Raw genomic sequence first — 14,392 nt, 5'->3', positions numbered from 1 at the left:
CCATATAGTCATCAGCCCTTTTGGTGCACTGCAGAAATATTCATGTGCATGCCCACACATAACCATTTGTCTTCAGCATAAGATACCAGAAACTCGATACAAAATACACATGCCATGCTGTTTCATCCTCTGACTTTCCACTGTTCCTTCACTTCAGAGAACACCGCCATCATGCAGGTGCTAAGGAAGCAGTCAGTAGAAAAGGCGTGAAAATATCCAGTGTTTCAAATTTTGTGTGTGATTGTTTGCACATGCATATGTAGGTGCCTGTTTTTCAATGCTCGAGCAGTAAAATTCACCCGAGAAAAGTGCCTGCACAAAATCAACTTTGAGGACTTCAACAGCACTTAAGTGGCTGACCCTCTGTACAGCAGTGAATTTCACCAGATGTTTTAAGAGTTTTTCCTGTTGTGATTTACATGCACGGGGAATTTTCACTTGTGGGCAAAGCTATCAGTTTAAATCTATATAATTTGGAGAACATGTTTCTCAACAAGTGCATCAGCTTCATTATATTTATATTTAATAATGCCTGTAAGTGCATTATTTGTATTATAATTATAGACTTGTACAGTAGGAGCACACAGCAAATTACAAATATATTAAAAAGCAAAGCAGCAGATCCAAGGAGCTAGAAATGTAACAAATAAAAAGAATGAAAAGATCAAGCCTGAGGGTAAATGGAAATAGTGATATCAGATTGTATCCTTTAAGATTATTCTTCATGGCCCGGTACAGGAATCTATCTACCCTGGTTACCTTAGCATTGGCAATTTTGCTGTATTCATTGAACAAGTGCATTATCTAACCAGTCAAACAATCTCTGCTATTCATGCAGAAAGCACAGCTTTACTAATTTATAACTTTTGTTCCTTTATTACGATAGTAATTTAAAATTCATTTATCTTCCAAAGGGTTGGGATGAACCAAAATGTGGCAAATCGGTTTATTTCACAGGTTTGTCCCTTTGTCAGGCAATGTTCCAACATGTGAACCAGATGTTTAAATACATATAGACAATTGCAGCTAATACACCCCTGTCACACAAGTTGTTGCAGATAATAGCAGTTCAGAGAAGATCCCATCATCCATTCCTGGGGAAAACCTGACAAAAAATGGCATCCTGAGAAGTATTGTTTCTGTCTGTTCTTGGTTTGCACACGTGCACGCACACGGCCATTTTCATCAAAACAGAGTAGATCATTTGCAGGGTCTGTATTTCAGGAAATAAATGGCATTCCTGTTTGTTTACAAATGAAGGAGATAAAAACTGAATGGTTCAAATGACATCAAATTTCATTATTGATAGGTGGACTGACAGTTCACGCATATCAAAATGCGCTGGTGTTATCTCCAATGGTGCTAACTCCATTTATTCAACAAATACTAAAATCTCTCAACAGTTTCCTACAATTCAGAATATTTTTTACTTCGGGTATATATTACCAGTCGGCAAAGGCTCTCAAAGCACTTTGCAACACCTTAAAAAGAGAGAGGTATCATTATATGTGTATTACAGAAGAGTGATTAAAGCCAAAGTTTTCAGAAGCGTCTGCTTATTCTGAGTACTCAGTTTGAGATAGCCAGGGCCTGGTTATTAGCATTGCTGAACTGCCACAGTACCCATTGGAGAAATTAGTCCTTTGATATCTCATATCGGGTGTCCAAAAAAGGTGGCACCCACACTGAATGACATTCTTGAAGATATTGGTGTATGTGCTTTGCTCTAAGTCTTTCCCTGAGTTAGTGACAGAACTAGGAAGAGACGCGAGGAGTGTTGACCCACCTCCACCACCAGGACTATTCCTATTTTTTCATTTTGATATGGAGAGGACAGCACCTCATATAGTTCCTGAAGGATACCACCATTATGACTGCACAAATGTCCACCTGGCAGAACCAAGAGCAACAATGGCCCAACGCTACAACAGTCTGTGTTCAGACTTCAGTAGCTGAAGAGTTGAGTCCATTCAGAACCTTTTAAGGATGTAACAATGGGGGAAATAAAGGGGTCATGAACAAATTCCATCCTCCCCTCCCAAAAAATTAACATTGAAAACACAAAACCATTCCACCCATTATCCTTCCCCTTTCACAATGGATCTGTAGGTTATAGAGAAAGATGTGCGAGACTATGCATCAGCCCACACTATTCAATTTACCACTCCTGGGAAAGAGAAGATTGTACCATAAGCTGATAATGAAAACCTCTGGCAGTCAAATCCAGACCCTTCCATTCTGCCCAGAGGCATTATGAATTACAAGCCCAGAATAGAGCCTGACAACCTTCAACGCCACATATGCTACATAAATCTTGTATCCTTCATGTATAAGACGTAACAATAGAAAAACCTCAAGCAACATGAAATGCTGGCCCAGACCTTTCCACTGAGGAAGAATCCTCTTTTTAAAAAGCAAGGAAATCTAAATTACTGGAGGTAAAGGGCAGCCGGAGTCTCTAATTAAATTGGTTTTGAATAGCAAAGTGAATAGTCTTTAAAAAAAATAAAAATAAAAAACCCACACAAGACCAAAAAATAAGCTTTGCTAGTGAAGTTAGCTCAGATAAATTATTCTGCAAGATATAACCTGAGGAAAGGTAGAGAAAAGCAGCTGGCAGCCAAACCAGAATGATTGACTCCACAGACTAATTAACTTCTGCACATATTTGTCCTCTCTCAGATAAAGCAACCGGTAATAAGTTGCAGATCTAGAGGCTGAACTGTGAGGTTGAGCAGCACAAGTTTGAGACTAAGACTTGGGGTAAAATTTTGAAAGGCCTCTTTTAGTAACTTAGGCTCCTAAGTCCCATTTTTAAAAAAGGGACTTTGGTGCTTATTAGCCTAAGTCTCATTGAAAGTCAATGGGACTCGCCACCTAAGTCACTTAGGACCTTTCCTGCAAAGTCACCAGGGGCTGAGAGTGCTCTCTGCAAAGACATATAGATGATTCAGGAGGAGCTCCTACAGAGTGGTGGTCAACCTAATATATTATCAGTCTATGTGAAAAGAATATTTTCATTAGCAGATGTTAGGTAAAACCTGCATACCTCACACTGCTGCAGTCAATTCCCCACAGGCCAGTCACATTTGGATGACCTGCCACTGCTGTGTTGCTTCATAGAGACTCCTCTGGGTGACTCAGGAAGTAAGATAGTCAGATGATGTTGAGCTTTTGATGGCAAGGAGAGAGAACAGAAGGATTGGGAGGGGACAGATCCTCCATGATACAAAACAAGAAAGGAGGAACCATATTTACTCTGAATTATAAATGAACAATAAGATGTGCAAAGAAGATATCATTTAAAATGGTTGGTCTCTTTAAACAGACATCTGTTAACTTTTGTCTTTGGTTTACTGCCAGCTTAATATAAAAGCAATACATATGTACAAGGTAAGAGTTGCTAACAAGATCATTCGCATGCTTTTAGGATCATTACTAGCTTGATCATGATTCCACCTCAGTCAGAAAACTCAGTATGATACATCATTTGAATATCTCAAAGCCCCTTACAATGAGAGCTGAGACAGTTTGGGAAACTACATAGATTACATTTTTGGAAATATTTTCTATCCATTCAAACCCTTAGACTTTATTTCCATTCAAAAATGAATGCTGATGGGGAAATTGATCAACCTATTTCCATTGCATTCCTAATACCATAGCCCAAGCTGCACCTTCTCTCTTGAATTCTTTACCTCATCTAAATAGTGGCATGTGGTAGGTCAGTGAAAGGGAAAAATGAAGTGAGAGAATGTGATCAGTTAAACATATATTCTAGGCTAAGGTCACTGCAAGTCAGAGAAACACAGTAAAAGGGACTGGAGCAATTGAGGTGCTGGTTGAGGTATAAATTCCCAAGCAGTTGAGAACAATAAAGGGCACCTAGAAAGCCAGATGGTGGTGTGTGAAGACTGATACAGTGAGGATTCAGAAGGGAACTACAGCTGTTTAAAATATAACTTTGAAAAGTCCCTACAGAGGACTGTGAAAGTTACTAAGGAAACACTCCAACCAACCAGAAACCTCACAGTAAGTGCCAAATTCTTCTTCCAATGACAGTGGATTGCATCTGAAGCACTGAAATAAATGGATTTGCTCTCAGTTTATATTCATGTAAATGAAAGAAGAATTTGTCTGTAAATCTAGAAATAAATATATTTTTGTGTTTCTATAGACTAACCTTTCACCAAGTAGTATATTACCATGTGAGCCATGCCATTAAAGTCAATGGGATTACTCAGAGTACTGTACTACTAAATAAGAAGCAGTAGATGTTCTATATCATGACTTTAGTAAGGCTTTTGATACTGTCTCGCATAACCTATTCAGAAATAAACTAGGGAAACACAACTTAGATGGAGCTACGAGAAGGTGGGTGCATAACTTGTTGGAAAACCATTCCCAGAGAGTAATCATCAGTGGTTCATAGTTAAGCTGGAAGGGCATAACGAGTGGGGTCCCATAGGGATCAGTTTTGTTCAATATTTCATCAATGATTTAGATAATGGCATAGAGAGTACACTTATAAAGAATGTGGACTATACCAAACTGGGAGGGGTTGCAACCAAGTGCTTTGGAGAACAGGATTAAAATTCAAAATGATGTGGACAAACTGGAGAAATGATCTGAAATAAACAGGATGAAATTCAATATGGACAAATGCAAAGTACTCCACTTAGGAAGGAACAGTCAGTTGCACACATACAAAATGGGAAATGACTGCCTAGGAAGGAGCACTGCAGAAAGGGATCTGGGGGTCATAAGGGATCATAAACTAAATGAGAGTCAACAGCGTAACACTATTGCAAAAAAAGTCAATGTCATTCTGGGATGCATTTGCAGGAGTGTTGTAAGCAAGACATGAGAAATAATTCTTCCGCTCTACTCTATGCTGATTAGGCCTCAACTGGAGTATTGTGTCCAATTCTGGGCATTTCAAGAAAGATGTGGACAAATTGGAGAAAGTCCAGAGAAGAGTAACCAAAATTATTAAAGATCTAGAAAACATGACCTATTAGGGAAGACTGCAAAAATTGGGTTTGTTTAGTCTGGAGAAGAGAAGACTAAGGGAGTGGGGACATGACAACAGTTTTCAAGTACATAAAAGGTTGTTACAAGGAAGAGGGAGAAAAACATTCTCCTTAACCTGTGAGGATAGGACAAGAAGCAGTGGGCTTAAATTGCAACAAGGGTGGTTCAGATTGGACATTTGAAAAAACTTCCTAACAGTCAAGTTGGTTAAGTGAATAAATTGCCTAGGGAGGTTGTGGAATCTCCACCATTGGAGATTTTTAAGAGTAGATTAAACAAACACCTGCCAGGAATGGTCTAGATAATACTTAGTCCTGCCATCAGTGCAGGGGACTGGACTAGATGACCTCTCGAGGTCTCTTCCAATCCTATGATTCTATGAGTACAAAGTGGCAGAATCTAGACTTTCAGCCAATTACAATTTATTTTAGATTAAGGAAAACAAGACAAATTAAAGTAAAATCTCCAGAAGCGAGAGAACACTGTGGGTGTCTCCTCTGTGACAGGCCACAACATCTCAGAACAAAATGGCTTCCCCATCTTGCACACATGAGGATCTTAAAACTACAAGGGTGCTGTATCCAGAAAGCAAGAGCATCACAATTACATAAACCACAGTGACCAGATCCCTTAGGATACAATTTTCCCTATCAAAGTTTATTATTTTACGTATTTTTAAATGTCTCTCTGACAAACAAAAGGCAGCCTACCACATATGAACCACCCTTAATAGCAAACCAGCATAAGAGCAAGATGGAAATAAAAACACTCCTGAAAAGATATGCATTTTATTTTCCACATTTCCAAGGGATTGTTCTATAACAAACTGCTTTCCTAAATTTTAAAAGATTTGTTTCCTGACATTCCATGCGTCTGACAAAGTGGGTATTCACCCACGAAAGCTTATGCTCCAATACTTCTGTTGGTCTATAAGGTGCAACAGGACTCTTTGTTGCTTTTTCCTGACATTGTCCGTTCAGCATGTTTGAGTGGACAGGATCTTACTTTAATCCACCAGTCTCCAGAATCTCTCTGTACTGGTATGGTTTGTTGACTATAACACCAACACCCACTTGCTCAAATTGATCAATTCATGTAAGTCTGTACAGCAAAAACAGGACAGTTAATCTTTACGTTCTTCATTCCTCCTTAATCTGCAGCAATGCCATGCTGCACAGATGCTATTCGGGAGGTTATATCCCCAGTGTATTAGCGATTCAGCATGTGAAGAATATCTCTGTTAAAATAAATAAATTAAGCTTTCTTTAACCTTTTATCTGATTAACCAAAGCATTTCATGAGTATCTCAGCGGTTATACAATCAAGGATGCTGTTTGATAACGTCACTTTCAGCAATTCATCTTGCTGCTTATAGCCTTTCTGCCTGTTCTATTATAGAAGCTTATTCAGAACCCAGAGAGTCTCACAAAGCTCACCACTAGCTATTTTAAGAAACATCAGAGTTCATCTCCCGTAGTTTTTATTCTTTTTCCCTCAAATGGTGTGTTTTACACCCCATATGTGCTCTCCAGTACCCAGGAAAGACAGCAGTTTCCTCCTATGTAATTTATAATTGAAATTCTGACAAATGCTCCTTCCTCAATTTTATGAACTTGAGAGGAGCAAAAAGCAGCAGGTATGAGGAGGAGGGTGGTGGAGGTGGGTTAGCCCCAACTCTGAGGCATGCTCCACCCTGTAAGCCCTTCTGCAGGTTCTCTGCAGGCCAACCTTACTGCATCTCATTTCAACCTTCCCTGCATTCTGAAATGGAGATGATAAATATTGCTCACCTTTATAAAGCATATTGAGATCTACGGAACAAAGATAAATTTTAGTATTAGGAACAACCTCCAGTTCAGGAAAACACTCATGCACATTCTTCAACGAGTTTTAAATACATGCTGAAGTGCTTTCCTGAATTGGGAGTCTTTCCCTAACTCAGGAATACATAATTATTAGTTAAAATCTACCATCCATAGAATGTGTCTTGCCCCTTTTACCCAACAGCCTCCAAACACTGAACAGCCCTTACTCAATTTTATGAACTTGAGAGGAGCAAAAAGCAGCAGGTACGACGAGGAGGGTCGTGGAGGGGGGTTAGCCCCACCCAATAATTAAGCCCCACCCCATAATTAAGCCTCACGGTCCCTAAGGTAGGCAAGTATTATACCAGTTGTACAACTTCATCCATACATAAAATGTAACACAAACTCCTAAAGTAAGTACATGACTGAGTCAGGAGCAGAACCTAGCATTCTCAACTCCCAGATCCATTCTACAACAACCCTTTCGTTTGGAAGCATTCACTAGGATAGGATTACTTTCTAAACATTATATTCATGTTAGTATCTAGACAGATCAATTCAAGTTCTTATTACCATACATCCTCAGGATATGGTACTTTCAATAGATGTTTTCTCCTTTGTATACATTTTCTTTTCTTCTTTCAACTAACCATCTGCGTGCACTGAAAATTTTTAATTCAAAATTGTAATAGGACGACTCACCATATCTACAGCTGTGGTTCTTGCTGTCCTATTCAGAGTCACAGCAGCATTCTGGAGCTGTTTTTGATTGAACAATGACAGTTCTATTCATCGGACTAGCTTGTGTGTCTAATATAGTCTAGTATGACAAACCCTTTCCAGGCCAGACTTTAAGCCTTGGATCTTCAAACCAACTAGTTAGCAAACTGTACTGGCATCCCGAACAGAAACAAGGCTTTACTAGCAGTAATTTGAAAGTGATTGAATGTCATTCATATAACTCATTTAAAATTAGTCATAAAGCTTCTCAGTTCTTTGTACAGAGACCAAGTGGCTGCTCTCTGACAGAGAGGCATGTTTAGCACTCATCGTTACAAAGATAATTTAGTCCTCATAAAAAGTGCAAGACTGATGATAATGAGGACGAAGTTCTGCATGGAGTCACAAGACAAATGCAGCATAGGCAGTGGCAATGCAAACGTATGCACTTGACAGTGCAATCTTGGTGCAGCAAGCTCCTACCTTCTCCTTACAACAGAAATCTTTCGCCAACTTCATCAGCGTTAAATTGACCTTAACATGCTGCAATTCATTAAATATGCTGTTTTCTAAATATATAGTTGTTCTGTATGGGTGGAGAAAAAGAGAGAGCGCACTCTAATACAACAAACCTATTCAAGGCTATCCTTTAAGCCTCAGATCTTCAAAGCAGCTAGCTAGCAAGCTGTGCTGGTGCCCTAAATATAGACAACGCTTTAATATACAAATATACACACTTTATCAATGTATCTAGCGGAGAGAGATAGAAAAAATATACATGACAATATACTATGGTATAAAGGTTTTATCAGCATGAGTTTGGGATGGATGCGTTACTTGTGAGCGGTGAGGTCACAGGTAACATTATTCAAGTCCTCTTAAAAATATAAAGGGATGAATAGGCAGGGGCTGCTGTGGCCGATGGTCTCTTATAAGTTCCCCTGAGATATTGTGCCTTTCTTCTCCAGCAATACCACTTCTTTGAAATTATTAAGTAATTAATGAAATTTTTGTATTTCCTGACTGTTATGTAGAAGAAAGGTAGATATTCACATTACTAATCTTAAAAAAAAAAAAGAAAAGTGATCTTCACTTACTAGCCTGAGAGGAGAACTTCTACTACTAGCAAAATAAAGAAACAAATGCTGAGTTTCTACACATACAGGGTCTGAATATGGGACAGTATGTTTCACTCAATGCAGAGCAGAGTCTAAACAGCATAAAAGAGCCCACAATACAAAAGATTTCAAATCCATGACCAACATGCAGCATTGCTTCATAATGAATAAATCTTATCAGACATACTACAGGGAAATAAGTGAAGCTATGTCAAATTAGGGGTTAGTGTCCAGTGGGTTCTACAATGACTGGCATTAGGTCTGATTTTTATTTAACATCTACATTGATCATCTCGAAGAGGAAATCAAACAGGTTAATGACATTTTCTGATTAGGAAGAGCACAAATACTAATATCAGTGCAGATGGAGAAATAATAGAAGGAAATTAAGAAACATGAACAGAAAATAACAGAAGATTAATATTTGGAAAAAATGCAAGATATCATATCTGGGATAAAATAATCTGAAACTGATATACTCATTTGGTGGAAGAAATCTGGAAAGCAGTATTGCTGAAAGAGACTTAGCCATGATAATGGATCACAAATTATGCATATATTAGCAATGTGATTCCATATGGGAAAACAATAAAGGTCAGTGTAATACCAGCCTGCCTACTGAGTTTGATTCTTGGGCACCTTTTAACTATAAAAACACTGATGAACTGCAAGAAGTCCAAAGAAAAGAAACAAAAATGAGCAGGAGGCTGGCTTGGTGAAATGATGACCAAGGGAACACCAATCTACACATATTTGGAGGTTGTAATCACTAAGATGACAGGGGAATTATTTAGGGTGGTGAAGGAGGAGAAAGGTAGACATCAGGAATGCTTCTTGATACTGATTCATATTAGGCTGTAGAATAGTCTCCAAAGGGGAGTGGTAGAAACTTCATTTGGTTGGGGTATTAAAAAACTAGACTAAAAAAAACCGCCCACAAAAAATATTCATTAGGGAACACTCATGCAAGTTCTTCAGAGCAATGAGTGTATGTGCAACATTCAGCACAATGGATTTTTCAAGCTTGGTTGATGTTTCCAGGCACTGCTCTGATAAGAAATAAGTAGTCTTCCTGCCTAATACATCGTCTCCACTTCTGATGGCTATGATTCCATCAACCCAGCTCTTTTCATAAGCACCACATTACATGAAAGCTGTACGTATAAATGAAATAAGGAAAATATTGTATCATTTACATAACTGATGTCAGAGACACAAAATTAAGATCCAATCTGATTTTCCCCAAAAGTTCCAAGTTGCTCAGATTCCAATGTTTTGATCTATCACAAGGATAGAGGCCAGCCCCAAACTTTAAATTTGCATGAAACTTAACAAAGGTCACTACTGTCCAGGAGTACAGCTCTACTACAGTAGTAGATAATGACCCCAGAGATTAGTGTCCCATTGGGATATTCATTTGTACAGCTTTTAGAACAAAGATGGTTCCTGCCTCCGAAAGTTCACAATCTAAGATTTAGCCAATACAAGTGAACTGGCAGACAAACATATGGGGGACAAAGTAATAGTAGAAACAAGTTTGAGACATCTGAACACAGTCACAGTAACTTGGCTCCAGTGAAAAGCAAAATTTTATTTGGCATCTAAACCTCCCTTTTAATTTGTGGAAGCTCTAAGTTAATAGAATCAGCGTTTAACTTCTGCTATGAATCACTGTAGTAATGGTTTCATAAGTACAATACTCTTACATCTCAGTCATATTACTGTTTTATATCTCAATTCAGTTTCTCTGGTTCAGATTTTATTGGTCCATATTGCAATTCTTCTAAGCAATATTTTTCATTCTATTTTATTATTCATGCCCCCGGAGGCTTTGGGGCATGAATGCCATATAAATGAAAATTATTATTACTATGGGCAAAATTATATCAACTACAGAAAAACCATAGCACATCCACAGGGTCTGATCCTGATCCTCTTGCTCAAGGGACTAGCCTATTTTAAATTACAGGCAATATTCAGGGAAATATGGGCTGCAGAATAAAACCCATATATCAATAGTTTCCCTTGTAAAGATAGTGTTGAATGATACTGGTAAACCAGTATCAATTAAAGAGATACTAAAATCAAGCTCTACTGCAGTTCAACACATTTGACAACAGTAAACCTAAAAAGCAAGGAACAAGGGCCAGTAATTGTATCCAGCTCTACCAGTCTCCTGCATAGTGCTCAAGTTAAGCCAGCAGACTGTCTCCTTGTTCCACTTGTGGACAATTTGATTATAATACCGCTATAGTTCTGATTTACCACTGCCCTAAGCTCCAGGATGGAGAAGATTCAGTGCTGCACCTCATGGCATTTTTATCTTGCAGAACAGGAGGGCTAGAAACAGGAGCTTTGTATCACTGGTGAAAGGCACCTTCAAAGGGAGGGGGGCAGCACTTGCTTCTAAGCCTAGGAAGATCTATGAACTGAACATATTAGGGAAGGAAAAGCTGGTTTTGACAATATTGAGAAGTTTTTGTTGATGGCTGTGAGCCCACACATTTGGATTCCTGGTAACTAAGGCACCTGGGCTTTACAGGGAGAGGGACCTGAGAAATAGTCCCAACAAGGTGGGGTTTTTTGTTTGTTTGGTATGCTGGTGTGATGCGAGTATAAAGGTTTCATCAGTACTCGTATGAATGAGCTGTTGCTGTTTTTCCACTGTCAGTGATATACCCATCCCAAACTCATCAATAAAGCCTTTATTCTATCCTGCCCCTCATGCATTCAAGTATTTTATGAAAAACAAATACCAGTGTTTTGCAGCATTAATAAGTATGAGCCAAGCTGTGCCTTCAAGACATTGGTTCCCCACCATCCCTTGGGGAGCTCACAGAGGATTAATCTCTCTCTAAGAAGAGATGACTAAGTTGGCTATTCCATTCTTTATAGCCTGCTCCTCCAGTATGGCCATCCCTCTCTGCCAACTGATACAGAAAAAAGGTGGAACTGTGACCCTGTCTCTCCAACCCCTCCCTCCCCCGTTTGGGGCAATGAGCATCCCTGGAGTTTCCTTTTATTCTCCTGAACATAGGCATGGCAATTGTGTCTGACCCTTAGATGTGCAACCTTCATGTGGAAGATTCCTTGCACTTGACCTTCTTCCAACTGGCCAGGCAAGTGAGGGGCAAGGTTTCTTTTGTACTCTCCAACCTTGCATCCGTGTCCCCCGCCCACAAGAGCCAATCATAATCTGGCTCTATGGAAGAGCAACAAAAATGACTCTCCTATTCTGACATCCTTTTATTCAGCCATCAAAAAACCTAAACAGGATCTATTGTACTTTGCTAATGAATATATTGGCTATTATTATGAACAGCGTCTCTGTTTCAGTTGTACAAGGCCACAGCAAAATTTCCAGTAACCAAGCAAAAAAGGTTATAAAGTCTTCCACTCTGAGTTAAATTACACTGAGAAGCATGTGAGGGAATTTCTAATATACATACTTAACAACCTCCCAATGTCAAAACATGTTATACTGGCCTTTAAAATATACACCCAAAATGAGAACAGAGATATTACAGAGGACCATTGAAATGACATGGGATTTGTTTCTTTATCATTGCTGGAAAATTTCACACTTCAAGTTGCAGGATTCACTCTAAAAATGTCAAGAATTTACAGGCAGCTAGAGCACAGCAAATAGTTTGTTATGAATAATTTGATGAATTTTGCATTTTTCTGCCCACGTCTGTCTATAGTTTATATCTTGTTCCAAAATTCATTCAACATTATTACACTAAATTTTCATGAATTTGATAGGTTCTCTTGTTTGCTAGTCCTACTGTGTTGCTTAGTTGTTACTGGCTACAAATCACATGGTATCATTTCTGTTCCCTGTTTGAAGGAGAGTAGCAATTAGATTTCTGTTGGGAATGTTCACAGGAGGGAACTTTTTTTGCCTTCAGTGTAGGATGCCCTGCACAAAAGGGAGTGCAAAGATGGGCAAAGTGATTTTTTTCAAAAACAAAGAGCTTTGGTTTCTCCCTTTCCCCTCCCCACATCTGAAAAAAAAAAAAAAAACAGGCCTTTCCCATCTTTACACATTACATCTAATTTGCTCAGGTCTATAGAAAACATCTTTGTAAATGTTTTGGTTAAACTGTTGTAACTAATATACAGTACTTCACAATGAGGCACAGTTGAGAGGCCTGTATTTCGATATTCACATTACAATGTCCTTGTCAGTCACAGAAGTACAGGAACTCCAGTCCCTAGATGTTGTTATTATGGGGCCTGAATATTCCCTCACTTACATCATTGCAAATCAAGGATAATTCCACTAATGTTGATCAAGTTACACCAGCATAAAATTGGTTTAAATGAGAGGAAAAAATCAGGCCACATGTAAATTAAGATTAATCAATTAAAAGAGTTAGACCTATGCACTCAGTTACAATGGTTTAAATCCACTGCTGTTAATTAAACTAGTTCAGATTTACCTCAGAGTAACCAAGAAAAGAATTCGGCTCTTGTTTTCCGCCAAAGGAATTCCTTAATCTATTAATGGCACCTCACATTTGGTTATGAAAAGTAAACAAACATTCCAACCAAACCTGACGTTCCATTGAGACTAGATCAAAATCATCATGGGCTGCTGTGGAGATAGTTACTGAAGCTGGTAAAATCATTCCAAATGATGAGTATAAGCTACTATATTTTCAGGTTCTTAAAGTCAGAGGCATTCATGCAGCTAACACTACATGCAATTCTTGAAAATATCAGTGTCCACAGTATGGAAAAAGCGACAAAGAGTCCTGTGGCACCTTATAGACTAACAGACGTATTGGAGCATAAGCTTTCATGGGTGAATACCCACTTCATCTGATGCATCGTCTTCATCTTGCATCCGACGAAGTGGGTATTCACCCATGAAAGCTTATGCTCCAATATGTCTGTTAGTCTATAAGGTGTCACATGACTCTTTGTCGTTTTTTACAGATCCAAACTAACACGGCTACCCCTCTGATTCTTGACACAGTATAGAAGAGTTACTAATGCCATGTGTTTGAACAGTTCTCTTTTATAACACCTTCATAAATTCCTGCAGCCTAGGAACATACCAGGACATTCTTTTGAGAGGCCAAGAATCAGTTTGCATTGAAGAAACCAAAAGCTTGTACCAATTAAAAATGCTTGTACTGGAAAAGCTTACAGTTCTGGGTAGACTAGGATGAAATGTCTAAGGATAAAAAAACCATGGCACTGTGAATCAGAATATTCTGTGAGCCAGCAAGTTTGTCTACTCAATTAATAAAAGATAACCTAGATAAACACACAGAAAGATATAATTAACTGATTAGGCCAAATTCATTCTTGCTAACTCCACTGAAGTTAGCAGAATTACATCAGGAATGAGTTTATTAGTATCTTGTATTTTCAGCATCTTTCAATAAAAGCAAGTAGTGCTGGTGCCTTCACAAACAACTGATAAGGAGAGCACATTGATTAGGGAATTTCTGCCTTAGTTGCCTTTGCCCAGGCAGATAGTTTTGGTTTTTTTACCTAGCTCCTTGATCCAAATAAGAGATAACAGAGTGTTAGGATTGGATTTTTCTTCATACTTCCCAGACCATTTACCACCTGGTACCATAATTAACTTTGGCTACCTTCTCTTACTTGCAAAAATAACCAAAGGAAGACCTATTGGGATAACACACTATGTTGTCACAAGACAGAAAGCATACTCTTATGTCCATATTATGATTAAGT

At 38.6% G+C, this 14,392-nt stretch overlaps 1 protein-coding gene across 6 annotated transcripts in view; it reads right to left on the bottom strand.

The window, feature by feature from the left end:
* ARHGAP24 (Rho GTPase activating protein 24) overlaps window positions 1–14,392 on the bottom strand; it is a 536,453-nt gene that overhangs the window by 299,937 nt on the left and 222,124 nt on the right. The window lies entirely within an intron of this gene.

The sequence above is a fragment of the Mauremys mutica genome, chromosome 5, assembly GCF_020497125.1.
Source record: "Mauremys mutica isolate MM-2020 ecotype Southern chromosome 5, ASM2049712v1, whole genome shotgun sequence".
Taxonomy (NCBI): Eukaryota; Metazoa; Chordata; order Testudines; family Geoemydidae; genus Mauremys; species Mauremys mutica.
Note: the sequence above shows the minus strand (reverse complement) of the source record. Positions and strands in the feature narration are given on the sequence as shown.